General features: G+C 41.9%; 1 protein-coding gene across 1 annotated transcript in view; it reads left to right on the top strand.

The window, feature by feature from the left end:
• The window catches only part of LOC122942242 (centrosome-associated protein CEP250-like), a 99,288-nt gene that overhangs the window by 58,747 nt on the left and 19,471 nt on the right, over nt 1–21,070 (top strand). The gene's annotated exons all lie outside the window — the stretch shown is intronic.

Below are 21,070 nucleotides of genomic sequence, written 5' to 3'. Positions count from 1 at the left end.
ACCGTAACCCCTCTCGAGTAATTGGAGAGGGTAGAATGATACGTATGCACAGCCCATCCCCTGTCGACCACTCTAGTGGTCTCCTCAGTAAGATGGGTCTCGAGCAAACATATTATTGCTGGTAGATGGACCTGAGTCAAGTCAAAAACCGCTTGTCTCTTACCTCTTTCCCCCAAACCACGTACATTCCAGGAAAAAATTCTAATCATCGTCATCACCAGTGGTTAAATGGAAGATTAGGAGAGAGGGAAAAAGGAGAAGACAAGATGAAAAGGGAAAATAATAAACTGAAAAAAAGGGAACCACACCTACTTTGACGCACCACAACCCAACCCCCCCCCCCCACCCCTCTCCCACAGGCAACCCACCACATATTGTAGTAGATTTCTTTCCTAAGACCAACCCTCGACCCTCCCCCCAGTCAACCACCCCCCCGCCGCCATTTTGAAGCAAAGAAGACTCATTTAGGGGTGTGAGCCCCCTATATTACTAGTTATTCCCGTCATTTCATAACCCAATTGAGTCATTGATTGTTTCGGTCAATCCAGTCCGCGGCTTCTTCTGAGGTATCAAAAAAAAAAGTTTTATCCTCAAAAATAATCCGCAGTTTGGCCGGGAATATAAGAGAATATTTAATATCCCTCTCTCTTAACTTCTTTTTAACAATCATGAATGTGCGTCTCTTTTCTTGTATTTCTTTCGAAAAGTCAGGAAAAAAGGCCAGTCTAATCCCATTATAAACAACCGGTGAGGATTCCCTCGCCCTTCTCAAGAGGACATCTCTGTCCCCTGAAGTCAGTGACTTAGCAAGAATTGTCCGAGGTTGTCTCCCTGGAATTGGTTTTCCTCCTGGGACCCGATGAGCTCTTTCAATCATGAAAAGAGGAGAAAATGATTCTTTACCAAAGTTCTCAAGAATTAATTTCTGTACGAATTCAGTTGGATTTTTTCCTTCCTCACCCTCTGGAATGCCTATTATTCTCACGTTATATCTTCGTGACCTATCTTCAAGGTCCACTACCTTTTTCTTCAGGAGATTATTTTCCACTTTAAGTATAGAAACTTCCGTATTTATTTTTTGGATTCCTTCTGTATAAAAGTAACAGAGCTTTCAAGGGTGTTGAGTCTGACTCGCATTTTGGTCAATTCCTCTTTTATTAGTCCCACATCAACTTGAATAGATCCAAGTTGGGTTGTAACCACCTGTATCAAATCTCCGTTCTGTTTAACCGCTAGGAGTATTTCTTCCAGCGGGGACGAATTGTCATCAGGGATAACTTCCCCCATTATTCCATCCTCCTCCTCAGGGTAACTAGCGCCTTTTTGTATTTCTCGCTCAGTTACCTCCAATTCATAATTCTTTTTTTCAGAGAATTCCTTTTGTCCGCCCCTCGTATTGACCCTTGGGGATTTCAGAAACTGGTCAAGTTTTGTTGGTTCAGCCGTTCTAGACCCCTGTTTCTGACCTGATAGATCGGTCGAACGCCTTGGGGCTTTTGGGCCCATATCTTATTCCTCCTTTTTTTTTTTTTTTGTAAATTTTTTTCTTTAAATATTTTTTCTTGGATATTTATTTGATTTTTGATTTATTTTTTTTTTTTCCCTTATTCCGCCTCCTTACTCTCCTGTACTCTCCTATACTCTCCTTACTCTCCTTCTTTCTCTTTTTCTTTTTTTTTTTTTTCTGTTCCTTTTCTTTTGCTTTTTTTTTCCTTTTTTTCTTTTTTTCCTTATCCCCCCTTTTTTTTTTTTCAGTGCCTTCTTCTTAGTTCTTGTTTTTTTTTTTTTTTAAACCCTTTTATTTTTTCGCTCCTCCCTATTTTTATTTTTTTTTATTTTTCTTTTTATGTCCACTCTTCTTTATACTCTTTCTCCTCTTATTTCCTTTTTTTTTTTTTCCCCTTCTCCAGCTTATATTTTAGACTTTAAAGTTAGCTTTCTTGTGATCTTATGATCAAGTGCAGCTTATAATCATATGTAACCATACATACACAACTTACTCAAAGTCCATTCAAGGTTAGTTGGAGTCAGCGGTCATGGGGAGGTTAATCACTAGAGGAGAGAAACTTATAGCTTCCTCAAAATATGAGGGAACAGCAGGTTACTCACTGACATCAGAACCAGGGGGGGTAACGGATCAGGCAGGAACCGGAGGCACACTCAATGGAGGTAGAGGAGAGAAAACCTCCAGACAGCAAACTGTTTGCAATGAAATGGAGAGCAGGAGAGGAGGCAGGAGCGGCAGCATCAGACACGGCACAGTCAAGAAGGAACCGGAGGCAGCCTGAACCCAACAGCCGATATCGGCACCGTAGCAGGCTTTGGGCAAAGAGCAGCAGCGCAGATCACGCGGTCCCGGTCACAGAGAAGGTAGATGTAGAATTCGGCACACAGACGCCGGCATACTCAAAGCGGCAGCGAGGTAGCAGAACAGCGGGGAGAGCCGGGAGCGTGACGTCCACTACGTCATCACGTCTTCACTCCATGAGGGTGGTGATATCTGGTACTCGACCGATGTCACTAGGTATGTTACTAAGTATAATGATGTCATTAGGTATGTTACTAAGTATAATGATGTCATTAGGTACACTACAGGGTGCAGTAATGTCACTAGGTATGTTACTAAGTATAATGATGTCATTAGGTACAGTACAGGGTGCAGTGATGTCACTAGGTATGTTACTAAGTATAATGATGTCATTAGGTACAGTACAGGGTGCAGTGATGTCACTAGGTATGTTACTAAGTATAATTATGTCATTAGGTACAGTACAGGGTGCAGTGATGTCACAAGGTATGTTACTAAGTATAATGATGTCATTAGGTACAGTACAGGGTGCAGTGATGTCACTAGGTATGTTACTAAGTATAATGATGTCACTAGGTACAGTACAGGGTGCAGTGATGTCACTAGGTATGTTACTAAGTATAATGATGTCATTAGGTACAGTACAGGGTGCAGTGATGTCACTAGGTATGTTACTAAATATAATGATGTAATTAGGTACAGTACAGGGTGCAGTGATGTCACTAGGTATGTTACTAAGTATAATGATGTCATTAGGTAAAGTCCAGGGTGCAGTGATGTCACTAGGTATATTACTAAGTATAATGATGTCATTAGGTAAAGTACAGGGTGCAGGGATGTCACTAGGTATGTTACTAAGTATAATTATGTCATTAGGTACAGTACAGGGTGCAATGATGTCACTAGGTATGTTACTAAGTATAATGATGTTATTAGGTACAGTACAGGGTGCAGTGATGTCACTAGATATGCTAATAAGTATAATGATGTCATTAGGTACAGTACAGGGTGCAGTGATGTCACTAGGTATGTTACTAAGTATAATGATGTCATTAGGTACAGTACAGGGTGCAGTGATGTCACTAGGTATGTTACTAAGTATAATGATGTCATTAGGTACAGTACAGGGTGCAGTGATGTCATTAGGTATGTTACTAAGTATAATGATGTCATTAGGTACAGTACAGGGTGCAGTGATGTCCCTAGGTATGTTACTAAATATAATGATGTCATTAGGTACAGTACAGGGTGCAGTGATGTCACTAGGTATGTTACTAAGTATAATGATGTCACTAGGTACAGTACAAGGTGCAGTGATGTCACTAGGTGTGTTACTAAGTATAATGATGTCACTAGGTACAGTACAGGGAGCAGTGATGTCACTAGGTATGTTACTAAGTATAATGATGTCAATAGGTACAGTACAGGGAGCAGTGATTTCACTAGGTATGTTACTAAGTATAATGATGTCACTAGGTACAGTACAGTGTGCAATGATGTCACTAGGTATGTTACTAAGTATAATTATGTCATTAGGTACAGTACAGGGTGCAGTGATGTCACTAGGTATGTTACTAAGTATAATGATGTCACTAGGTACAGTACAGGGTGCAGTGATGTCACTAGGTATGTTACTAAGTATAATGATGTCACTAGGTACAGTACAGGGTTTAGTGATGTCATTAGGTATGTTACTAAGTATAATGATGTCATTTGGTACAGTACAGGGTGCAGTGATGTCATTAGGTATGTTACTAAGTATAATGATGTCACTAGGTACAGTACAGGGTGCAGTGATGTCACTAGGTATGTTACTAAGTATAATGATGTCATTAGTTACAGTACAGGGTGCAATGATGTCATTAGGTATGTTACTAAGTATAATGATGTTATTAGGTACAGTAAAGGGTGCAGTGATGTCACTAAGTATGTTACTAAGTATAATGATGTCACTAGGTTTACTATAGGGAGCAGTGATGTCACTAGGTATGTTACTAAATATAATGATGTCATTAGGTACAGTACAGGGTGCAATGATGTCATTAGGTATGTTACTAAGTATAATGATGTCACTAGGTACAGTACAGGGTGCAGTGATGTCATTAGGTATGTTACTAAGTATAATGATGTCATTAAGTAAATTACAGGGTGCAGTGATGTCACTAGGTATGTTACTAAGTATAATGATGTCATTAGGTACTGTACAGGGTGCAATGATGTCATTAGGTATGTTACTAAGTATAATGATGTCATTAAGTAAAGTTCAGGGTGCAGTGATGTCACTAGGTATGTTACTAAGTATAATGTTGTCTTTAAGTAAAGTACAGGGTGCAGTGATGTCACTAGGTATGTTACTTAGTATAATGATGTCATTAGGTACAGTACAGGGTGCAATGATGTCATTAGGTATGTTACTAAGTATAATGATGTTATTAGGTACAGTACAGGGTGCAGTGATGTCACTAGGTATCTTACTAAGTATAATGATGTCACTAGGTACAGTACAGGGTGCAGTGATGTCATTAGGTATGCCACTAAGTATAATGATGTCATTAGGTACAGTACAGGGTGCAGTGATGTCATTAGGTATGTTACTAAGTATAATGATGTCATTAGGTACAGTACAGGGTGCAGTGATGTCCCTAGGTATGTTACTAAATATAATGATGTTATTAGGTACAGTACAGGGTGCAGTGATGTCACTAGGTATGTTACTAAGTATAATGATGTCACTAAGTACAGTACAAGGTGCAGTGATGTCACTAGGTGTGTTACTAAGTATAATGATGTCACTAGGTACAGTACAGGGAGCAGTGATGTCACTATGTTACTAAGTATAATGATGTCACTAGGTACAGTACAGTGTGCAATGATTTCACTAGGTATGTTACTAAGTATAATGATGTCATTAGGTACAGTACAGGGAGCAATGATGTCACTTGGTATGTTACTAAGTATAATGATGTCACTAGGTACAGTACAGGGTGCAGTGATGTCACTAGGTATGTTACTAAGTATAATGATGTCACTAGGTACAGTACAGGGTGTAGTGATGTCATTAGGTATGTTACTAAGTATAATGATGTCATTTGGTACAGTACAGGTTGCAGTGATGTCATTAGGTATGTTACTAAGTATAATGATGTCATTAGGTACAGTACAGGGTGCAGTGATGTCATTAGGTATGTTACTAAGTATAATGATGTCTCTAGGTACAATACAGGGTGCAGTGATGTCACTAAGTATGTTACTAAGTATAATGATGTCATTAGTTACAGTACAGGGTGCAATGATGTCATTAGGTATGTTACTAAGTATAATTATGTTATTAGGTACAGTAAAGGGTGCAGTGATGTCACTAAGTATGTTACTAAGTATAATGATATCACTAGGTACAGTATAGGGTGCAGTGATGTCACTAGGTATGTTACTAAGTATAATGATGTCATTAGTTACAGTACAGGGTGCAATGATGTCATTAGGTATGTTACTAAGTATAATGATGTTATTAGGTACAGTAAAGGGTGCAGTGATGTCACTAAGTATGTTACTAAGTATAATGATGTCACTAGGTACAGTACAGGGTGCAGTGATGTCACTAGGTATGTTACTAAGTATAATGATGTCACTAGGTTTACTACAGGGAGCAGTGATGTCACTAGGTATGTTACTAAGTATAATGATGTCATTAGGTACAGTACAGGGTGCAATGATGTCATTAGGTATGTTACTAAGTATAATGATGTCACTAGGTACAGTACAGGGTGCAGTGATGTCATTAGGTATGTTACTAAGTATAATGATGTCATTAAGTTAATTACAGGGTGCATTGATGTCACTAGGTATGTTACTAAGTATAATGATGTCATTTGGTACAGTACAGGGTGCAATGATGTCATTAGGTATGTTACTAAGTATAATGATGTCTTTAAGTAAAGTACAGGTTGCAGTGATGTCACTAGGTATGTTACTTAGTATAATGATGTCATTAGGTACAGTACAGGGTGCAATGATGTCATTAGGTATGTTACAAAGTATAATGATGTTATTAGGTACAGTACAGGGTGCAGTGATGTCACTAGGTATGTTACTAAGTATAATGATGTCATTAGGTACAGTACAGGGTGCAATGATGTCATTAGGTATGTTACTGTGTATAATGATGTCATTAGGTACAGTACATGGTGCAATGATGTCATTAGTTATGTTACTAAGTATAATGATGTCATTAGGTACAGTACAGGGTGCAGTGATGTCATTAGGTATGTTACTAAGTATAATGATGTCATTAGGTAAAGTACAGGGTGCAGTGATGTCACTAGGTATGTTACTAAGTATAATGATGTCATTAGGCACAGTACAGGGTGCAGTGATGTCACTAGGTATGTTATTAGGTACAGTGATGTCACTATATAAGGTATCAAAGGTAAGTACAATGATGTCAGCATTCCTAAACTGGGACCCTAGGAGATCCATAGTCTTCACAATTTTCCTCTATGCAGTTGTCTGGTACTAGAGGACTACTGTCCACATCACAAGGGAGACACCACATGAAAACCCCAAAGTCTCCAGAATTTGTTAGACATTAGAATTGCTGTTCTTCTTCTCCGGCGATTTCAGTGAAATGTTTCCTTTTGAAACAAAAAGCAACTTTTCGTCTACAAAAAGCCATCTATACAAAATACATCAAAGTCACCCAGGAAACAACACGCACTAAATGTCAGGAGTGGATCTGCTCGACGCATGAAAAGCACAGTATTTTCATTTCTCTTTTTTTTTCCATATCGGATAGATTTCCTTTCTTGTCATGTCTTCCCCAGCGTGTGTCCTGAGCGTTTATCTTCCCCCCTCTATCTCTTTGGCATCTTTGTTCCTTTCACATCCAGATATGAACAAAATATCTTTGAAATATAAATGATACATTTTACATTGCAAAATAAAAGAGTCGCAGCTCCCAGAATTCCTCGCTGTCAAGAGACACAACAACTGGGTGCAAGCAATTAGTTTTTTTTTAGATGCCACTACAGGAGGAGAACCCTTAAAGGGGACCTGTCCTCATTTCTCCCCCTCGCCCTCTGTAGAACTGTCCTATCTTTGTTGCAAAATGGGTAAGAATAGGACATGTTCTATGTCTGCATCTTTTGCAACCTCACTGAAGTGAATTGGCCACATCTGACCCACAAAAAATGCGGATCAGATGCGAACCAGAACTGACCAGTCGTGTGCATGAGACCTTAGTCAGTAACAGGATCACTCTAGGAGTCAAATGCAGCTGCTTAACCAAGGGGATCTTCAAACAGAATTTACACAAGTATTGAAGAAATGTATGTACACAGTGACTGCACCAGCAGAATAGTGAGTGCAGCTCTGGAGTATAATACAGGATGTAACTCAGGATCAGTACAGGATAAGTAATGTATGTACACAGTGACTGCACCAGCAGAATAGTGAGTGCAGCTCTGGAGTATAATACAGGATGTAACTCAGGATCAGTACAGGATAAGTAATGTATGTACACAGTGACTGCACCAGCAAATAGTGAGTGCAGCTCTGGAGTATAATACAGGATGTAACTCAGGATCAGTACAGGATAAGTAATGTATGTACACAGTGACTGCACCAGCAGAATAGTGAGTGCAGCTCTGGAGTATAATACAGGATGTAACTCAGGATCAGTACAGGATAAGTAATGTATGTACACAGTGACTGCACCAGCAGAATAGTGAGTGCAGCTCTGGAGTATAATACAGGATGTAACTCAGGATCAGTACAGGATAAGTAATGTATGTACACAGTGACTGCACCAGCAGAATAGTGAGTGCAGCTCTGGAGTATAATACAGGATGTAACTCAGGATCAGTACAGGATAAGTAATGTATGTACACAGTGACTGCACCAGCAGAATAGTGAGTGCAGCTCTGGAGTATAATACAGGATGTAACTCAGGATCAGTACAGGATAAGTAATGTATGTACACAGTGACTGCACCAGCAGAATAGTGAGTGCAGCTCTGGAGTAAAATACAGGATGTAACTCAGGATCAGTACAGGATAAGTAATGTAATGTATGTACACAGTGACTGCACCAGCAGAATAGTGAGTGCAGCTCTGGAGTATAACAGGATATAACTCAGGATCAGTACAGGATAAGTAATGTATGTACACAGTGACTGCACCAGCAGAATAGTGAGTGCAGCTCTGGAGTATAATACAGGATGTAACTCAGGATCAGTACAGGATAAGTAATGTATGTACACAGTGACTGCACCAGCAGAATAGTGAGTGCAGCTCTGGAGTATAATACAGGATGTAACTCAGGATCAGTACAGGATAAGTAATGTAATGTATGTACACAGTGACTGCATCAGCAGAATAGTGAGTGCAGCTCTAGAGTGTAATACAGGATGTAACTCAGGATCAGTACAGGATAAGTAATGTATGTACACAGTGACTGCACCAGCAGAATATTGAGTGTAGCTCTGGAGTATAATACAGGATGTTACTCAGGATCAGTACAGTGACTGCACCTGCAGAATAGTGAGTGCAGCTCTGGAGTATAATACAGGATGTAACTCAGGATCAGTACAGGATAAGTAATGTAATATATGTACACAGTGACTGCACCAGCAGAATAGTGAGTGCAGCTCTGGAGTATAATACATGATGTAACTCAGGATCAGTACAGGATAGGTAATGTATGTACACAGTGACTCCACCATCAGAATAGTGAGTGCAGCTCTGGAATAGAATACAGGATGAAACGCAGGATCGGTACATGATAAGTAATGTAATGTGTGTACACAATGACTGCACTAGCAGAATAGTGAGTGCAGCTCTGGAGTATAATACAGGATAAGTAATGTATGTACACAGTGACTGCACCAGCAGAATAGTGAGTGGAGCTCTGCAGTATAATACAGAATGTAACTCAGGATCAGTACAGGATAAGTAATGTATGTACACAGTGACTGCACCAGCAGAATAGCGAGTGCAGCTCTGGAGTATAATACAGGTTGTAACTCAGGATCAGTACAGGATAAGTAATGTATGTACACAGTGACTGCACCAGCAGAATAGTGAGTGCAGCTCTGGAGTATAATACAGGATGTAACTCAGGATCAGTACAGGATAAGTAATGTATGTACACAGTGACTGCACCAGCAGAATAGTGAGTGGAGCTCTGCAGTATAATACAGAATGTAACTCAGGATCAGTACAGGATAAGTGATGTATGTACACAGTGACTCCACTATCAGAATAGTGAGTGCAGCTCTGGAGTGTAATACAGGATGTAACTCAGGATCAGTACAGGGTTAATAATACACAAGATTAAAAGGTGACTCTAGTAATTCTACATGTAAAGTGTATTCTGGTGATTGGAGGTGACATAGGCTTCAAGTTGAAGTAGTAATAAAAACCCAACTATTTCTTGTTATGACAGATTTTCGTCAGCGTATTCTTCCCGTTATGAGTAACACAGAGGCTTTATGCGGATTTGTAAAGGTTGTGATATTGTGCGGCAGAGGTTTGGGGGATCACGCTGGGAACATTTTGTGTCGCTCATCTATTAATAATCCGGTTTTATTTCTTGGTCTCTTTCAGCTGGGATTGGTCCTGTGGTTCTCTATAGACTTTCTATTGTCACGCAAATTTACAGACGAAAAAAGTCCTCATCTTGAAGTGTATGGGGGTTGAGCGGCAGATGCCACCAGAGGAGCTTTGCATGTTCATGGCTGATTGTGAAGGGCTCTAATAAGTAAGTATATCGAGAGTCCTCACAGGCTGGCACTCAGCATACCATTTAAATGAGTACAACTGGAATTTTGTGGCAATGAAGTAGCCCCAGATGGGTTATCTATCACTTGGGCATTAAAAATCAGGGTTTCTCAAGCTCCATAAAGAAGCACAATCAAGTCAGCTTCCACTGGGACCCCCAAGTGCTTATCAAAGGTGATGACTAAAGAAGAGTTGCAAATGTGCATTGTGCAGATTTGCTCAAGGGTGAGGGGCCCTGTCACATGCTGCTTATGCGGGTTTACACTACCACACCATGAGCCCCCTGAGATAGCAGGACTTGATGTTTGTTTGCCCCATTCCCTTTCTATGACCCTTCTGTTAATTCCTTATTTGTAGAACTTTTAGAGAAGAGATCCCTCACAACTAACTAAAATAAAGGATGCAGCTAACCTGGACTAGGCCCCTTATCCTCCGAAGCCCCAGAGAACCCAGTTGGTATGGTATCAACACCCTTCGATTTGCTTGTAAGGGTAATGGGTAACCCTCAATGCTCCTGTGCTCCTAAGTTACACAGAATATTTTATGATCTCGGAGTTGGGATATGAGAAAGATAGTGGCATAACGAACACAAAGATGGCCAGAGGCACAGAGCTACTCCATAATAAATGACGGGTCCAAACCCCCCTCCAGGCCAACTAGATTGGGCTGACTGTATCCAAATGCAAACTCTCGTGGAAGCCCAGTAGGATGGACTGTGAGTGGACTTTGGGACAACCCAATTTGGTAAAGGTTTGAGATCCCTGTTTGTAATTTATGAATCACCCTAGAAGATCATGCCAAAATGAGAAAACCCACAAACTTTCTAAAATGACTTGCCAGCCTTTCAAATGATATTGTAATACATGAATGGGCATGAGGGTTTGGTGATGGTGCGCGGTGGTGTTTTTTCTCCAAACATAGTGTCATGGAAGAAAACCACTAAGGAAGCTGCTCCTGTCCAAAAAATATTCTACCCATTATAAGTTTCTCCGAGACCCCATGTGTGCTTTCCTTCTGGGAAAATTCTGGGGACATTTCCTATGGATATATCAGACTAAAGTGGAAATTTTTATCATGAATGCACAATACGTGCAAAGTGTGGAGAAAAAAAGAGCACTGTTCACCAACACCAAAAGTTCATCCCATCTGTGAAGCATGGTGGAAGGTGCATCATGGTTTAGGGCTCATGTAGAGGACATTTAGGGATTGAGTATAGATGAGGAACATCATAGTTTTGGGGTAGTAGAGAAGGCATCATGATTTGATGCTTGAGTGGGGGGACATTTTGATTTGGGGCTGATGAAGGAGTCATCATGGTTTTGGGGCTTTTGGAGGGGACATCATGGTTTGGGGCTGTTTCATCAAGCATCAGAGTTTAGGGTTGGTGGACGGAGCACTATGGTTTGGGGCTGGTGGAGGAAGCATCATAGTTTGGGGATGTTAGAGAAGGCATTGTGGTTTGGAATTGGTGGAGGAGACATCATCATTTGGGGCTGGTGGAAAATGCATCATGGTTTGGAGATGGTGGAGGTAACATCATGGTTTGGTGGCTGGAAGAGGAGCATCATAGTTTGGAACTTGTGGAAGGGGCATTAAAGTTTGGGGCTGGTGAAATGGGCATAATGGTTTGGCGCTGGTGGATCATAATGGTTTGGAACTGGTGGAGGGGACATCATGGTTTGGAGCTGCTTTGCTACCTCAAGCCCTGGACACCTGCTGGTTATTAAGGGAACAATGAATTCTAAGGTGTTTTTAAAAACATTTTACAGGAGAATGTAAAGCAGCGTTCATGACCTCAAACTGAAGAGATGGGTGACACAGCAAGACAATGACCTAGGGCATGCAAGTAAATTAACTAAAATATTGTTTGAAAAAGAACTGTGTTTTTTTATTTGGTCATGTCACAGTCCTGACCTTAACCCTATGGAGATGCTGTGGCCGGAAGAAGGCTGTGCACACAAGACATCCCAGAAGTAGTGGTAAACTGAAACACATTTGCAGGGAGAGATGGTTCAAAATTCCTCCTCGATGTTGTGAAAATCTTATTTGCAGCTAGAAGAAACATTTGGTGGAGGTGATTGCTGCTTAAGGCGGATCTACAGGTTAGTAAATTCAAGGGTTCACTTTTTTTCTCCCTGCACTGTGGATGTTTTGTCAATGTGCTCAATAAAATACATAACTGGCACAACTTTTTGTATGTTATTATTTTACTTAGATTGTTTCTGTCTGATTAAATTACTATCCGACCACATTTTATTATATCAGTTCAGAAATCCAGGCAGATCCAAAGGTCCAAAGGGTGCACTTACTATTTCTTGCAGCTGTATATCATTTTTTCATGATTTAGATGAAGAACATGATAAAGATCACTACCATTACAGCCCATGTACAGTATAATCTCTATATAATCTTAGACTGAGGTCACTAGGTGATAAGTATTAAGTGCACAGCTATGTAAAGACCATTACGGTGCTGACCATGGTGCTGAACCTCTCAATCAGACCTTCTCAGTGGTGGCTCCACACAAGATGGACCTTCTTTTCATTTCCCTCCAGGTGTCCTTTTCCCAATCACTGGTTGGTGATTATCACACTTGAGATTTGGCAGCAATCTTTAAGGAAAGCCTGTACACTGCATGAGGTGACTGCGGTCTACTGCTGATAATGGAATTACGTCACCAGATTGGAGACATTAAGTGTCTACTAAGGGCAAAATCTGTTTCCAATCTCCCATTCTCATTCCCTCTCAAGGGTTCCTGAAGGCATAAGAGTGGAACCGATAGCAGAGAAATGCTACTGCTTTTAGCACAGTCAGCAGGGGGCAACAAGTGGTCTCATAAATCATAATCACAAGAGATTCAATCAAAGCAATAAATGTGAACCTGAACTATCACCTGGTGTATAATTCACCCTGAACCCACAAAACTAGATGTTCCATATACCAGAGATTTCTGGGACCCCAAGCAGAGTTATGTCTGGGGGTCCCTGATGCACTGCTAAGCTCTTCCGCGGTCATACTGCTAAGCTCTGTCCCATCAAAATGCTAATATTGTGACCCCCTCGCGTCAACATTGCATTTACCTACATCCACATCCTGAGGTTGAAAGCAGTGCTGCTGCCAGGGCAATCCACCATCTCTGGAGTCTCACACATTTGCATGGCCTGCCCCTGTAGCATGCAATTTACCCCTACTCTGCTCTATGAATCCAGCTCTGCTATTCTAAGTGCATTAAGCTCTGCTATGCTTCTGTCTGTGTTCTCAAACACACCCAGCGGCAGCAATAAAGTCATATTTAACCCTTTCTATTCTGTGATTTGTAACCATGAAACATCATGCCACTTTCTGGGCTTTGTCCTATAATTCTGTCATTCTCTCCGTCACTCTAGTGCCTGAGCAATAGGTTCCCTAGGTTCCAGTAAGTGGTAAGTTGTTTTTGCTGTCTTCCCTGTTATTGGCTTGGCTGGTTCTAAAGATGCACGCCTGTCTGACACCTGACCTTCTGCCTGACCCTCGTGTTAGCAGAGTTGACCTTCAGTCCAGCTAAGCATTATTTCTGTTTCCTGATTTGCAAACTACCAATTAGTGTTCCGTCAATCTCCACGTCAGTCATTGTTAATGGAGAGTATTCCAGTGGAGCGAGTCCACAGTCAAATCCATAGCTGATGCTTCTCCATTCCCCAGTTCCTGATGCCTCTCGACGTGCGAGAAATGGCAACTCAGCCAATCGCGGGCAGAGGCGGGTCATCATCACTGTGGCCAGCGATTGGTTGAGAAGGCAACTCCTATGTGTCAAGAGACCAGAAGAGCACCAGAGAAACTTCAGAAAGGCAGTGGTGGGGGATTGTTGAGGTATGATTTCTTGATACTATTCTGAGGCTTTGGCAAATCATTTGTATCACCCAGGCAGCCCTTTAAAGAAGGTTTCCTTCTACATACAGTCATGTGAAAAAATTAGGACACCCTTTGAAAGCATGTGGTTTTTTGTAACATTTTTAATAAAAAGTTATTTCATCTCCGTTTCAACAATACAGAGAGATTAAAGTAATCCAACTAAACAAAGAAAACTGAAGAAAAGTCTTTTCAACATCTTCTGTAAATGTCATTCTACAAAAATGCCTATTCTAACTGAGGAAAAAGATAGGACACCCTTGCCCCTAATAGCGAGTGTTACCTCCTTTGGCTGAAATAACTGCAGTGAGACGGTTCTTGTAGCCATCTACCAGTCTTCGACATCGGTCTGAGGAAATTTTACCCCACTCCTCAATGCAGAACTTTTTCAGCTGTGAGATGTTTGAGGGGTTTCTTGCACGTACAGCCCTTTTCAAGTCACCCCACAGCATCTCAATGGGATTCAAATCTGGACTTTGACTTGGCCATTCCAGGACTCTCCATTTCTTCTTTTTCAGCCAATCTTTGGTTGATTTACTAGTATGTTTTGGGTCATTGTCATGTTGCATGGTCCAGTTCCGCTTCAGCTTTAATTTTCTAACTGATGGTCTCACATGTTCTTCAAGCACCTTCTGATACACAGTAGAATTCATCGTGGATTCTATGATGGTGAGCTGACCAGGTCCTGCTGCAGCAAAGCAGCCCCAAACCATGACACTTCCACCTCCATGCTTCACAGTTGGTATGAGGTTCTTTTCTTGGAATGCTGTGTTTGGTTTACGCCAAACATGTCCTCTGCTGTTGTGTCCAAATAATTCAATTTTGGACTCATCTGTCCAAAGAACATTATTCCAGAAGTCCTGGTCTTTGTCAACTTTATCTCTGGCAAATGTCAGTCTGGCCTCGATGTTTCTCTTGGAAAGCAAAGGTTTCCTCCTTGCACACCTCCCATGCAAGTTAAACTTGTACAGTCTCTTTCTGATTGTAGAGGCATGTACTTCTACATCAACAGTAGCCAGAGCCTGCTGTAGTTCTCGAGATGACACTTTAGGGTTTTTGGAGACCTCTTTTAGCATCTTGCGGTCTGCTCTTGGGGTGAACTTGCTGGGGCGACCAGTCCTGGGCATGTTGGCAGTTGTTTTGAAAGCCCTCCACTTGTAGACTATCTTCCGGACAGTGGAATGGCTGATTTCAAAATCTTTTGAGATCTTTTTAAATCCCTTCCCAGACTCATAGGCTGCTACAATCTTTTTTCTGAAGTCCTCTGACAGCTCTTTTGCTCTCACCATGGTGCTCACTCTCACTTCAACAGTCAGGAGCACACCAAACTAAATGTCTGAGGTTTAAATAGGGCAAGCCTCATTCAACATGCAGAGTAACGATCTACTAATTATGTGCACCTGGTGTGATATACCTGTGTGAGATCTGAGCCAATTTAAGAGGGAATACATGTGAGGGTGTCCTATCTTTTTCCTCAGTTAGAATAGGCATTTTTGTAGAATGACATTTACAGAAGATCTTGAAAAGACTTTTCTTCAGTTTTCTTTGTTTAGTTGGATTACTTTAATCTCTCTGTATTGTTGAAACGGAGATGAAATAACCTTTTATTAAAAATGTTACAAAAAAACACATGCTTTCAAAGGGTGTCCTAATTTTTTCACATGACTGTACATTTATATATCCATAAGAAGTGCCATAGATGATTATAAGGTGGGGCTCCTACCTCTGGGACATTCACTTAACAAGAGAATAGGGTCACTGATCCCCTTTTGGCAAGCCAAGGGCGGCTGGGCATGTGGCTCTTTCCACTGAGATCTATGGAGGGTATGAAAATAGTCATAGCCCATCTGAGGAAAACTCCTCTAGTCAAGTGTCTCATCCAGATTAAAGAATGAGAAAAATAGCCAAGATCTCCTCAGCTTCTCAAAAAGTTTTGCCAGTTCTCACAATTCCTCTGCAGTATGGGTGACTATAAGAGGGGGGGAGGTGATGGAGAGAAGGAGCATTTAATTGCTTCGGGTCCATAGAGAGACAGGGGGCCAAGGCCTGGTTAGTCCCGCCCTCTGTAAAGGTTTCTCCAAAGAAATTGTGATTTAAGCAATCAAGGGGCTAGAGAACTGACCCAAGGGTCATAGAAAGTCTTAAGACCCTGGGTGGAACATTCAGAATCATAATATGGGGTCCCATTTTTAATCTGTTCTATGTTGACCATCTCTTCTCTGCACAACACCAGCCCCATAGCAGTAGTTGTGTCCTACCATAGTCTCTGTTACAAACCATCTTCCTAATGAAGGATAGTCTTAGGAACCTTGGCTATATCAAAAAAAAAGGGAAACAAACTAAAATAAATTTGTATAAAGTCATCACTGTGTATGTTGATTTCTTTCCGTGGCGTCGCTGATCAGCCGTGCGAAGTGGGTTAATTTCACAAAAATTCACAATCCATAAATTAGGTGATGGCGCTGCCTTCTACGGACTCCAGCCACAAAGTGTAGCAAGGGATGGTGACAGCTCTTTTTCCTGCAGCCCCAACACAGAACTCCAACAGAAAGACGACCTCCTCCAGGGATATTCCCTCTGCGGATTAATAGGTTTCGGGGCACATAGTGAAGCTCCACCAGTTAACGTATCAATTTTTCTTTTATTATACTCACAAGGGGAATAAAACAACAGGCATCAAATGCAAATGTCTGCATAAGTCTGCAACACCGCCCGACCCGGGTTTCGCCAAACAAGCTTCATCAGGGGGCGAATGCTCCACCCTTCCTTGGGCGTCTTCTTATACAGGTAAAGAAAAAAACGCGAGGCACACCCCTCCCTCATTGCCTCTAGTTTCATTTCTAAAACTCTTTTCCATATATTTGCCATATAAAAATTCTTCCTCCATACTAAGATATACAATGTATGATAAATAATAATATATATAGAAATATCTGACATAAAACTTCACTTATCCTTCATATATCGCAATCTGTAATGGACCTCTAAATTCTTCCATTTATTTCATCCAGTCCTGTCGCCACATAAAGAGACACAATTCTCCCACTGTCCTATTCAAACCAACTGAAACCACAATGTTCCCATACCAAAAACCGCACAGTGTGTACAACCTCGCCGCCTCCATTCCTAGTCAATTAATCAGGGTTTCAGATCAAAGTCCACATTTAAACCGCCCGGCTGCAGGGAATCCATCCTCTATATCCACTTCTTAAAGTGCCCTTTCTTATATTGTTGATATGTTCCTGTACTCGTGTTTCTAATTTCCGTAAAGTTCTTCCAACATACATGGAACCACACGGACATCTTAGCAGGTAAATAACCCCCATTTGTTCACAACTGATTTCTCCTTTAATGTTATATTTCTTCTCTCTTCTTTTTTATGGGCATATGGCTATGGACCAAAGTGTCACGTAAATTTTGGGCTTTTCTGTATAGAATCTCTGGTTTTGCCGGAATAACATCCCCCAAAATAGGATCATTTTGTAACACTGACCAATTTTTTCTTATTATGTTCTTCATGGAACCCGTAATGGCATTAAACTGCGCAAAAAAACGTAAATCTTAAATCTTTGTCTTCTCCTCTTTTTTTCTTTTTATCCTTATTCTCCCCTCCATTTTCTACCTCTTCGTGCATTTTTTGTAATTTCTCCTTATTATATCCTTTTTCTTCAAACCGTTCTTTTGTTCCTCAAAATCTTTTTTATCTGTGCAGTTTCTGTGCAGTGAGGAATCCAATTAATAGTCAGGTGCGGTACCTGCACCAAAGGAATACATCGTATAGACCACAATACGGTGGACACCATAGGGGGGATTATTATGGAGCAGATTATTATCCGAGAAATCGCAATCCGAGATATTATAATGGACAATATAGGAATTATAGGAAAGGATATAGAAATAACCAGTATAATGAAAACAACCACTATAGGGCGAATTATTACGAGCAGCCGAGAAAGGAGAAGGTAAAATCTAAGGAGGGACAACCATACGGATCAGCAGGGAATGAGCAGCAGAATTTTCCACACCAGATGATAAAAGGGATACAGAGGGATGTGGAAAAGGAAAGGGAAAATGCAACTCAAAAAATAGCAACACCACTGAAAAGAGGAGGCAGGAAGAGAAGAGAAGCAGGGAAACATAAAGGGAATATAGAACTTGAGTTCCTATCAATTTACAGAAACGGGGCAAGCTGTTTTGGGCAAGGGACTCAAGTTTTCTCCCACGAAGAGGCCGAACAAATTTGGTATATTTTTAGATATACATGTTAGATGTCAGGAAACTTAATATGGCCAAATAAACAAAAGACCCGCGTGAACCTACAACAACCGATATCAGATTATTCATACGAATCTTAAAGAAAAAAAGTTAAAATGTTTCCGGTGAACAAAGAGAATGATTGTCTAGAAGCAGTCAGAAGAGGACTTTTAAAGGGGTTGGAGAAGATGAATGAAAGACCTAGGAAACATAATTTAACCCTAGAGGAGTAAAAAAGCCCTAGAAAGTCTGGAAAAGAATTCACAAATATATAAAACCTGCTGATAAGGGAGGTGGTGCTAGGGTGGTGCTAGATAAGGAGCAGTGCAACAAGGGAATGTAGAGATTATTATCAGATCGAGACACATACAGGGAATTGAAAAAATATCCCACTAATGAATTGAAACAAGAACTGGAAAAACTGCTGCAGGAAGGTTTTAAAAATAAGCAAAAGAGAATTTGAGTACCTTAAGATTAAATTCCAAGAATTCCGGTCATTTATCAGTTGCCTGAAATACATAAAAGTCTGTGTAGTCCACCGGGGAGACCTATTGTCTCCGGAATAGGGTTTCTCACTAGTCGGTTGACGGAATAGATTGATTTTTATTTGCAAAAATACGTAAGGTCCTCCCCATCCTATTTGAAAGACACTGGTAGTGTCCTCGATATTCAAAACACTTATGGTCCCGTATCTGAAAAGACTTGGCTGGCAACAGCTGACGTCTCTTCATTGTACACTAGTATCCCGACGCAATTGGGCATTAAAGCGGTAAAGGAACAACTGGGGAGTGATCCGGACATGTCGGATGAGCAAGGTATGTTTATCTGCCAGAGTCTGGATTTCTGTCTCAGTAACAACTATTTTTGGTTCGATGGAGTCTTCTACCTGCAGGAGGTTGGGACGGCGATGGGGGCGAAATTCGCCCCGAGCTTCGCAAATATCTTCATGTCCGTATGGGAGAAGGAGCGGATAAATCCCTTATTACACAAGAGCAACAAGGAGGGAAACTTACCTTATGGAAAAGGTTAATTGATGATTGTTTGATGATATGGGAGGAACAAGGGCTGAGGAATTGTATTGATGGCTTAAACAGGAACACTTGGAATTTGGCTTTGACTAGTGAGATTAGCCCAGTGGAGATGAACTTTTTGGACCTTACAATATCAGTGGATGGGAGTAATTTGAGAACCAAGAGGTTTTTTAACCACCTCAGGACCGCCGTACGCAGGATTGCGTCCTGCCGGCGGCCCTGCTCTTCTGGGTGGACGCATATACGCGTCCTCCCGCGAGAGCCGAGATTTCCTGTGAACGCGAGCACACAGGCGCGCGCGCTCACAGGAACGGAAGGTAAGCGAGTGGATCTCCAGCCTGCCAGCGGCGATCACTCGCTGGCAGGCTGGAGATCCGAATTTTTTAACCCCTAACAGGTATTTTTAACCCCTTTTGTTAGGATCGACCACCAGAGGACTCAGGTAGCTCAGTACAGTCGCACCAAACACCACACTACACTACAACCCCCCCCCCCCCCGTCACTTATTAACCCCTTATAAACCCCTGATCACCCATGATCACCCCATATAAACTCCCTGATCACCCCCCTGTCATTGATCATCGCCCTGTCATTGATCACCCCCCTGTCAGGCTCCGTTCAGACGTCCGTATGATTTTTACGGATCCACGGATACATGGATCGGATCCGCAAAAAGCATACGGACGTCTGAATGGAGCCTTACAGGGGGGTGATCAATGACAGGCGGGTGATCACCCATATACACTCCCTGATCACCCCCTGTCATTGATCACCCCCCTGTAAGGCTCCATTCAGACGTCCGCATGTGTTTTGTGGATCCGATCCATGTATCCATGGATCCGTAAAAATCATGCGGACGTCTGAATGGAGCCTTACAGGGGGGGTGATCAGTGACAGGGGGGTGATCACCCTGATCACCCCCTGTCATTGATAACCCCCCTGTAAGGCTCCATTCAGACGTCCGCATGTGTTTTGTGGATCCGATCCATGTATCCATAAAAAATCATGCGGATGTCTGAATGGAGCCTTACAGGGGGGGTGATCAGTGACAGGGGGGTGATCACCCTGATCACCCCCTGTCATTGATAACCCCCCTGTAAGGCTCCATTCAGACATCCGCATGTGTTTTGTGGATCCGATCCATGTATCCATGGATCCGTAAAAAATCATGCGGATGTCTGAATGGAGCCTTACAGGGGGGGTGATCAGTGACAGGGGGGTGATCACCCTGATCACCCTGATCACCCCCTGTCATTGATAACCCCCCTGTAAGGCTCCATTCAGACGTCCGCATGTGTTTTGTGGATCCGATCCATGTATCCATGGATCCGTAAAAAATCATGCGGATGTCTGAATGGAGCCTTACAGGGGGGGTGATCAGTGACAGGGGGGTGATCACCCTGATCACCCCCTGTCATTGATAACCCCCCTGTAAGGCTCCATTCAGACGTCCGCATGTGTTTTGTGGATCCGATCCATGTATCCATGGATCCGTAAAAAATCATGCGGATGTCTGAATGGAGCCTTACAGGGGGGGTGATCAGTGACAGGGGGGTGATCACCCTGATCACCCTGATCACCCCCTGTCATTGATAATCCCCCTGTAAGGCTCCATTCAGACGTCCGCATGTGTTTTGCGGATCCGATCCATGGATCCGTAAAAATTATACGGACGTCTGAATGGAGCCTTACCAGGGGGGTGATCAATGACAGGGGGGTGATCCGGGAGTCTATATGGGTGATTACCCCCCTGTCATTGATCACCCCCCTATCATTGATCACCCCCCTGTCATTGATCACTCCCCCTGTAAGGC

This window comes from Bufo gargarizans, chromosome 6 (assembly GCF_014858855.1).
Source record: "Bufo gargarizans isolate SCDJY-AF-19 chromosome 6, ASM1485885v1, whole genome shotgun sequence".
Lineage (NCBI taxonomy): Eukaryota > Metazoa > Chordata > Amphibia > Anura > Bufonidae > Bufo > Bufo gargarizans.
This window is presented reverse-complemented; position numbering and strand designations above follow the sequence as displayed.